Consider the following 8,486-nt stretch of genomic DNA (forward strand, 5'->3'; position numbering starts at 1 on the left):
ATAAATTAAATCATTTAGGGTTAGATTTAATTATTATTATTATTAATTAGTTTTAATTAGTTTGTTTTAAATTAATTTTGTATTTTTAAGTTTTAATTAGTTTTATTAATATATAAATTAATACTTTTATAAAATAATAATATAAAAATAATATTTTTATAAAAATAAGTAATTTTGTCACTTTTTATATCTAGTTATAAATTGTATATTTTTATCGTTTAATTCATAATTTGTATTTTTTATTTTTCGTTCGTAATTAGTTCGTAACTTAGTATTTTGCTGTAATTATTTTATATCTCTAGATTCTTAAGCATTGCCGTAAAATCCCTTAAGTACTTTTTCTTTAGATTAATATTTAGGTGCTTCAGAATTTTAAGACGTCGCTTATCGCTTTAATATTTTATAGATTTTAGTGCCTTTTAAGTTATTGCCGTTTCGGATATAGAATTCCTTTAAGCTTTAATACCTTTAGACGTAAGTTTTAATTCTTAGTTTTAAGGCTTTTAAGTTTTGACGCTGCATTTTATTATTTATTTTTTTCGACCTTTTATTTTTTGACGTTTTTCGACGCACTCTTTTTCTTTCTTATTTCTCGATGCTCTAGTTTTTAGGACATAGAATTTTCTTTATCTTCTTTAAACTTCGACGAAAAAAAATTATTTTAAGTGGTTAAATTGATAGACATCCAAAATTTTCTGATTCGTAGTAATAGTTGGATTTGTTAGTGGCGAGTTGTGGGCTTCCGATTTAAAGGGTCCTGGCTACCTGCTGCATCTATTGGCTATTTGAAACGTGGGCAAAATCAGAAAAGTCTATTAATTTGATAGCTTATATAATTTTTATCTTTTATAAACTAATAGGATATTCAGTGAATGCACCGAGCAAAACGTTCACCACCTTTCATACGTTCACCACCTGTAACTCGATCAAGACATCTAGTCAATATTGTTGCCGTTGATTTTTCTTTAGAATCGTCATCTAGTCGACCAAGTACTCCAATTCAAATTTCTGATAATCCATTTTTTGAACCCGACCTCACAATTGAGAATTCGGAGGATATTCAGGGACAATTCAGAGATCCTGAACCACTAATCATTTTTCCTGAACCACAAATTACTCATCCAGAGATTGTTGAGGAAGAAACCATTAAGTCAAAATCCTCTAGTGATTCAGATTCAACAATTTCAGTCATGGAAAATATGGAACCTCTAAGTATGGAAGACCGAATGAGGGCTAAAGGCACTGGCCAAGGTCATGCAATTACTCAACCAGACATTAATGCGCCAGATTATGAAATCAAAGGACAAATCCTACACATGGTAACTAATCAACGCCAATTTAGTGGTGTGCCGAAGGAAGATCCAAATGAACATCTTCGAACCTTTAATAGGATTTGTACTCTATTTAAAATAAGAGAAGTTGAGGATGAACAGATCTATCTCATGTTATTTCCCTGGACTTTAATAGGAGAAGCCAAAGATTGGTTAGAATCATTACCTGAAGGGGCGATTGATACATGGGATGTTTTAGTTGAAAAAATTCTTAAACAATTATTTCCGGCATCTAAAGCCGTGAGACTTCAAGGAGAAATTGTTACATTCACACAAAAGCTAAATGAAACTCTATATGAAGCATGGACAAGATTTGGAAAGTTGTTAAGAGGATGTCCGCAACATGGTTTAGACACTTATCAAATAGTACAAATATTCTATCAAGGATGCGACATCACTACAAAAAAAGACATCGACATAGCAGCTGGTGGTTCCATTATGAAGAAAACCGCAACTGAAGCTTACAAAATTATTGATAACACTGCTTCCCACTCACGTGAGTGGCATCAAGATAAAGATATCGTTAGATCATCTAAAGCGGCTAGAGCGGATTCTAGCCATGACTTTGATTCCATGTCCGCAAAGATAGATGCTTTCGAAAGATGAATGGAAAAGATGACTAAAGATATTCACTCAATACGAATTAGTTGTGAGCAGCGTGGAGGACCACATTTGACAAAAGATTGTCTTAGTATTGAACAAACAATGGAACAAAGAGAGAATGTTTCATACATGAACCAAAGGCCTGGAAATAATTATCAGAATAATTATCAACCGCCAAGACCAAACTACAATCAGAATTATAACCGAAATGTTCCATACAACAACCAACAAGGTCCTAGCAATCAACAAGTATCTAATAATACTTACAATCAACAAAGACCTATTTTTCAATTAAACCACCACAAATCGATGATAAAAAGCCAAATTTAGAAGATATGATGTCGAAGCTAGTTGAATCTCAAACGCAGTTTTTCACATCTCAGAAACAAACTAATGAACAAAATGCTCAAGCATTTAGAAATCAACAAGCTTCTATTCAAAATTTGGAACAAGAAGTAAGCAACCTAGCAAGGTTGATAGGTGAAAGAAAACCGGAGAGTCTACCTAGCGATACAAATGCTAACCCTTGAAATGAAATAGCTAAAGTCATTACCATAAGAAGTGGTATTACACTTAAACCACCTGAAATACCTGTAATTTCTGATGACTCTATTCCTACTACACAGGCACCACAGCCTGAGCAAGACAAGGAAACAGAACCGATAGTTGAAAAGGTTAATGAAGATAACACAGTTAAGGCAAAACCTTATGTTAAACCATACTAACCACCACTTCCTTACCCGAGTAAAATGAGAAAAGAAAGACTTGAAGTCGAGCAATCCAAATTCTTGGATATGTTTAAACAAATAAATGTAAATCTTCCTTTCATTGATGTGATTTCAGGAATGCTAAGATATGCTAAATTCCTGAAAGATCTAATCACAAATAGAAATAAAATGGAAGAACTCTCGGCTGTTACTATGAATGCTAATTGTTCTGCAGTGCTGTTGAATAAACTACCAGAAATACTCTCAGATCCAGGAAGTTTCACAATTCCATATTTTCTGGGTAGTCTTAGTTCAATAGAAGCATTGGCAGACTTAGGTGCTAGTATAAATTTAATGCCGTATTCACTATACGCTAAACTAGACCTTGGAGAATTGAAACCAACACGAATAAGCATACAACTAGCAGATCGATCAGTAAAATATCCTAGAGGGATAATGGAAAACATGCTACTTAAAGTTGGTACGTTAGTATTTCCAGTAGACTTTGTTATTTTGGACATGGAAGAAGATTCTCGAGTTCCTCTTATATTAGGAAGACCATTCTTAAACACGGCTAAAGCAATAATAGACGTGTTCGGTAAGAAACTAACCCTAAGTATAGAGGACGAGAGTGTTACCTTTTGATAATGCTAAAAACGAACATATATTTCATAGCATTATTCCTCAAGAAAGACAAGCTTTTAGTTGCAATTGTCCTATTTACAAGTGATATTCATTTAAATAATAAAAGGTGAAGACAAAAGACAGATTCGACGAATTGAAGACGCAAACGACCAAAAAGCTCAAAAGTACAAAATACAATCAATGAGGTTCCAATTATTGATAAGAAACGTCTCAAAATTACAAGAGTACAAGATTCAAAACGAAAAGTACAAGATATTAAATTGTACGCAAGGACGTTCGAAAATCCGGAATCGGGACCAGAGTCAACTCTCAACGCTCGACGCAACGGACTAAAAATTACAAGTCAACTATGCATATGAATATAATATAATATATAATTAATTCTTAAAATTAATATATATATTATATTATATTTAAATAAACGTCGGCAGAAGAAAACAACCAAAAGTGGCTCTCCCCAGCTGGCCATGCGATCGCATGGCCTGGAAGGCATAAATCCATGCGATCGCATGAACCCCATTTCCAGATCACAGGCCTATAAAAATCGAGCTTTGGTGCACCATTTTTCATCCATAATATCAATCTCTCTATCTATATACGTAGTATATATTTATATTTTAATTTTAATTTTAATTTTAATTCTAATAATAAGGGTATGTTAGCGAATGTTGTAAGGGTGTAAGTCGAAATTCTGTCCGTGTAACGCTACGCTATTTTTAATCATTGTAAGTTATGTTCAACCTTTTTAATTTAATGTCTCGTAGCTAAGTTATTATTATGCTTATTTAATCCGAAGTAATCATGATGTTGGGCTAAAAATATTAAAATTGGGTAATTGGGCTTTGTACCATAATTGGGGTTTGGACAAAAGAACGACACTTGTGGAAATTAGACTATAGGCTATTAATGGGCTTTATATTTGTTTAACTAAATGATAGTTTGTTAATGTTAATATAAAGATTTACAATTGGACGTCCCTATAAATAACCATATACACTCGATCGGACACGATGGGTGGGGTATTTATATGTACGAATAATCGTTCATTTAACCGGACACGGGAATGGATTAATAGCCACTAGAATTATTAAAACAGGGGTGAAATTATGTACAAGGACACTTGGCATAATTGATAACAAAGAATTAAAACCTTGGGTTACACTCAGTCGACATCCTGGTGTAATTATTAAACAAAGTATTAAAATCTTGTTACAGTTTAAGTCCCCAATTAGTTGGAATATTTGACTTCGGGTATAAGGATAATTTGACAAGGACACTCGCACTTTATATTTATGACAGATGGACTGTTATGGACAAAACCCAGACGGACATATTAAATAATCCAGGACAAAGGACAATTAACCCATGGGCATAAAACTAAAATCAACACGTCAAACATCATGATTACGGAAAGTTTAAATAAGCATAATTCTTTTATTTCATATTTAATTTCCTTTATTTTATATTTAATTGCACTTCTAATTATCGCACTTTTATTTATTGTTATTATATTTAATTGCAATTTTAATTATCGTACTTTTTAATTATCGCAAGTTTATTTTATCGCACTTTTATTTATCGCAATTTCATTATCGTTATTTACTTTACGCTTTAAATTAAGTCTTTTATTTATTTAATATTTTACATTTTGTTTTAACTGCGACTAAAATTTTAAAATCGATAAACCGGTCATTAAACGGTAAAAACCCCCCTTTAAAATAATAATATTACTTATATATATATTCGTATTTTTATAAATTAAACTAATATAGCGTTAAGCTTTGATTAAAAGATTTTCCCCGTGGAACGAATCGGACTTACTAAAAACTACACTACTGTACGATTAGGTACACTGCCTATAAGTGTTGTAGCAAGGTTTAAGTATATCCATTCTATAAATATAAAAATATTTTGTGTAAAATTGTATCGTATTTAATAGTATTTCCTGCTAAAATTTAATAGTATTTTATATCCCTTAGCTTTAACCATCAAGTATTTTTGGCACCGCTGCCGGGGAACCATCTAGCTTAAAAGCCGGAAGTGCAACGCTAATATATATAATAAAAAAAAATTTACGCTTTTGTAAAAATACGTTTTAATATATTCGAAAATATAAAAAGAAAACAAAAATATAAATATTTTTAAGAGTTTGTTAAATATTTAAGTTCTATAAAAGTTTATTTATCTTTATTTTATAAAAATATAAGTTTTATTTAATTTATATAAATATATAAAACAGAAAATTCAACACAGCAAAAAAAAAAAAAAACACTCGAGTCCGGTACTGTAGCAGCCCACTCTGTGGCCAGAAACCCTAGCCCATGCGATCACATGGCTGGATAACTTAGGACTCATGCGATCGCATGAGCCCGTCTGACACGCCACAGTTGACTGAGTACTGCATTAATTACGGGTTATAATTATTATTATTATATTTAAACCCTAATTAGGTTAGATTAGTTAAATATTTAATTTAGTTATTTATTTAATTTGTATTTTTAAGTTTAATTAGTTTTATAAAATATAAAATTAATAGTTTTATAAAATAAATAATATAAAAATAATATTTTTATAAAAATTGTACTTTTTACAACTTTTAGTATATTTTTATATTTTATCCCTTTTTAATTGTTTTAGCGTAACTTTTGTAATTTTTGCTCGTATTTATTTTTAATTCATAGTTTTTGCCATAGTTATTTTTATTTCTAGATTTTTAGGCTTTGCCGTTAAATCCCTTAAGTGCTTTTTCTTTAGACTAAGATTTAAGTGCTTTAAAATTCTGCGACGTTTTTTTTTTAAGTTTTAATACCTGTTTGAGATATTGCCATTTGGGATATAGTTTTTCCTGTAAGCTTTAATATTTTTAGACCCTTTTACCTATGTATCAATTATCATTCCAATTAGTAATCTCAATTTGCGATTATAATTTTAAGTTAGTGATAGTAATAAGGTTGGGTTAGTTGAGCTTTTTTTTTTAAGTTTTATAGTCATTTTTTTTTCTTTCTTATTTTTCGACGCCATTTATTTTTCGATCTTTTCTTTTTCGACCTTTTTCGACGCGCTCTTTTTCTTTCTTATTTCTCGCCATTCTAGTTTTAGGACATAGATTTTTATTCTACTTCTTATCTAAATTTCTTAAAATTACGAAAATTTATTTTAAGTGGTTAAATTGATAGACATCAAAATTTTATGGTTCGTAGTAATAGTTGGATTTGTATGTGGACCGGGTTATTGGAGCCAAACAGTCCTCAATTATATTGAGACCAAACGAATCCTGCCCCTCTGCTGCATCTTTTGGCAATTCGAAACGTGGGCAAAATCAGAAAAGTCTATTAATTGGATAACTTATATAATTTTTTCTTTCCTTTTAAAAACTAATAGGATATTCAGTGAATGCATCGAGCAAGACGTTCACCACCTTTTGTACGTTCACCACCTGTAACTCGATCAAGACATCTAGCAAATATTACCGCCGTTGATTTTTCTTTAGAATCGTCATCCAGTCGACCAAGTACTCCAATTCAAATTTCCGATAATCCATTTTTTGAACCCGACCTCACAATTGAGAATCCGGATAATATTCAGGGACAATTCATAGATCCTGACTCATTAAATTTTCCTCCGGAACTACCAATCATTCAAATAGAGATTGTTGAGGAACGAACCATTAAATCAGAATCCTCTAGTGATTCGGATTCAACAAATTCAATCATGGAAAATCTGGAACCTTTAAGTATGGAAGGCCGAATGAGAGCTAAACGCACTGGCCAAGGTCACGCAATTACTCATCCAGACATTAATGCGCCAGATTATGAAATCAAAGGACAAATTCTACATATGGTGACTAATCAATGCCAATTTAGTGGTGCGCCGAAGGAAGATCCAAATGAACATCTTCGTACCTTTAATAGGATCTGCACACTATTTAAAATAAGAGAAGTTGAGGATGAACAGATATATCTCATGTTATTTCCCTGGACTTTAAAGGGAGAAGCCAAAGATTGGTTGGAATCATTACCTGAAGGGGCGATCGGTACATGGGACGTTTTAGTTGAAAAATTTCTTAAACAATTCTTTCCGGCATCTAAAGCCGTAAGACTTCAAGGAGAAATTGTTACGTTCACACAGAAGCCAAATGAAACTCTATATGAGGCGTGGACAAGATTTGAAAAGTTATTAAGAGGATGTCCGCAACATGGTTTAGATACCTGTCAAATAGTATAAATATTCTACCAAGGATGCGACATCACTACAAGGAAAGACATAGATATTGCAGCTGGTGGTTCCATTATGAAGAAAACCAAAACTGATGCTTACAAAATTATTGATAACACTGCTTCCCACTCACATGAGTGGCACCAAGAAAAATATATCGTTAGATCATCTAAAGCAGCTAGAGCCGATTCTAGCCATGACTTAGATTCCATTTCCGCAAAGATAGATGCTGTGGAGAGACGAATGGAAAAGATGACTAAAGATATCCACTCAATACGAATTAGTTGTGAGCAGTGTGGAGGACCACATTTGACAAAAGATTGTCTCAGTATTGAATTAACAATGGAACAAAGAGAGAATGTTTCATATCTAAACCAAAGGCCTGGAAATAATTATCAGAATAATTATCAACCGCCAAGACCGATTTACAATCAAAATCAGAATTATAACCGAAATATTCCATACAACAACCAACAAGGTCCTAGAAATCAACAAGTATCTAACAATACTTACAACCAGCAAAGACCTAATTTTCAAAACAAACCACCACAACCCTATGATAAAAAGTCGAATTTAGAATATATGATGATGAAGCTAGTTGAAACTCAAACGCAGTTTTTCACATCTCAAAAACAAACTAATGAACAAAATGCTCAAGCATTTAGTAATCAAAAAGCTTCTATTCAAAACTTGGAACAAGAAGTAAGTAACCTAGCAAGGTTAATAGGTGAAAGAAAACCGAGAAGTTTACCTAGTGATACAAATGCTAACCCCCGGAATGAAACAGCTAAAGCCATTACCACAAGAAGTGGTACAACACTTAAACCACCTGAAATACCTGTAACTTCTGATGAAGCTATTCCTACTCCACAAGAACCATAACCTGAACAAGATAAGGAAAAAGAACCGGTAGTTGAAAAGGTTAATGAAGATAACGCAGCTAAGGATAAACCTTATGTTAAACCATACCAACCACCACTTCCTT

At 32.2% G+C, this 8,486-nt stretch overlaps 1 non-coding gene across 1 annotated transcript; it reads right to left on the minus strand.

Annotated features, from left to right (window-relative positions):
• Positions 1-7,381: 7,381 nt before the first annotated feature.
• LOC139874111 (small nucleolar RNA R71) lies at positions 7,382-7,488 on the minus strand. The gene has a single exon (XR_011767815.1). It is a non-coding gene; the product is annotated as a small nucleolar RNA R71 (small nucleolar RNA).
• Positions 7,489-8,486: the final 998 nt, after the last annotated feature.

This window comes from Rutidosis leptorrhynchoides, chromosome 10, assembly GCF_046630445.1.
Source record: "Rutidosis leptorrhynchoides isolate AG116_Rl617_1_P2 chromosome 10, CSIRO_AGI_Rlap_v1, whole genome shotgun sequence".
Taxonomy (NCBI): Eukaryota; Viridiplantae; Streptophyta; class Magnoliopsida; order Asterales; family Asteraceae; genus Rutidosis; species Rutidosis leptorrhynchoides.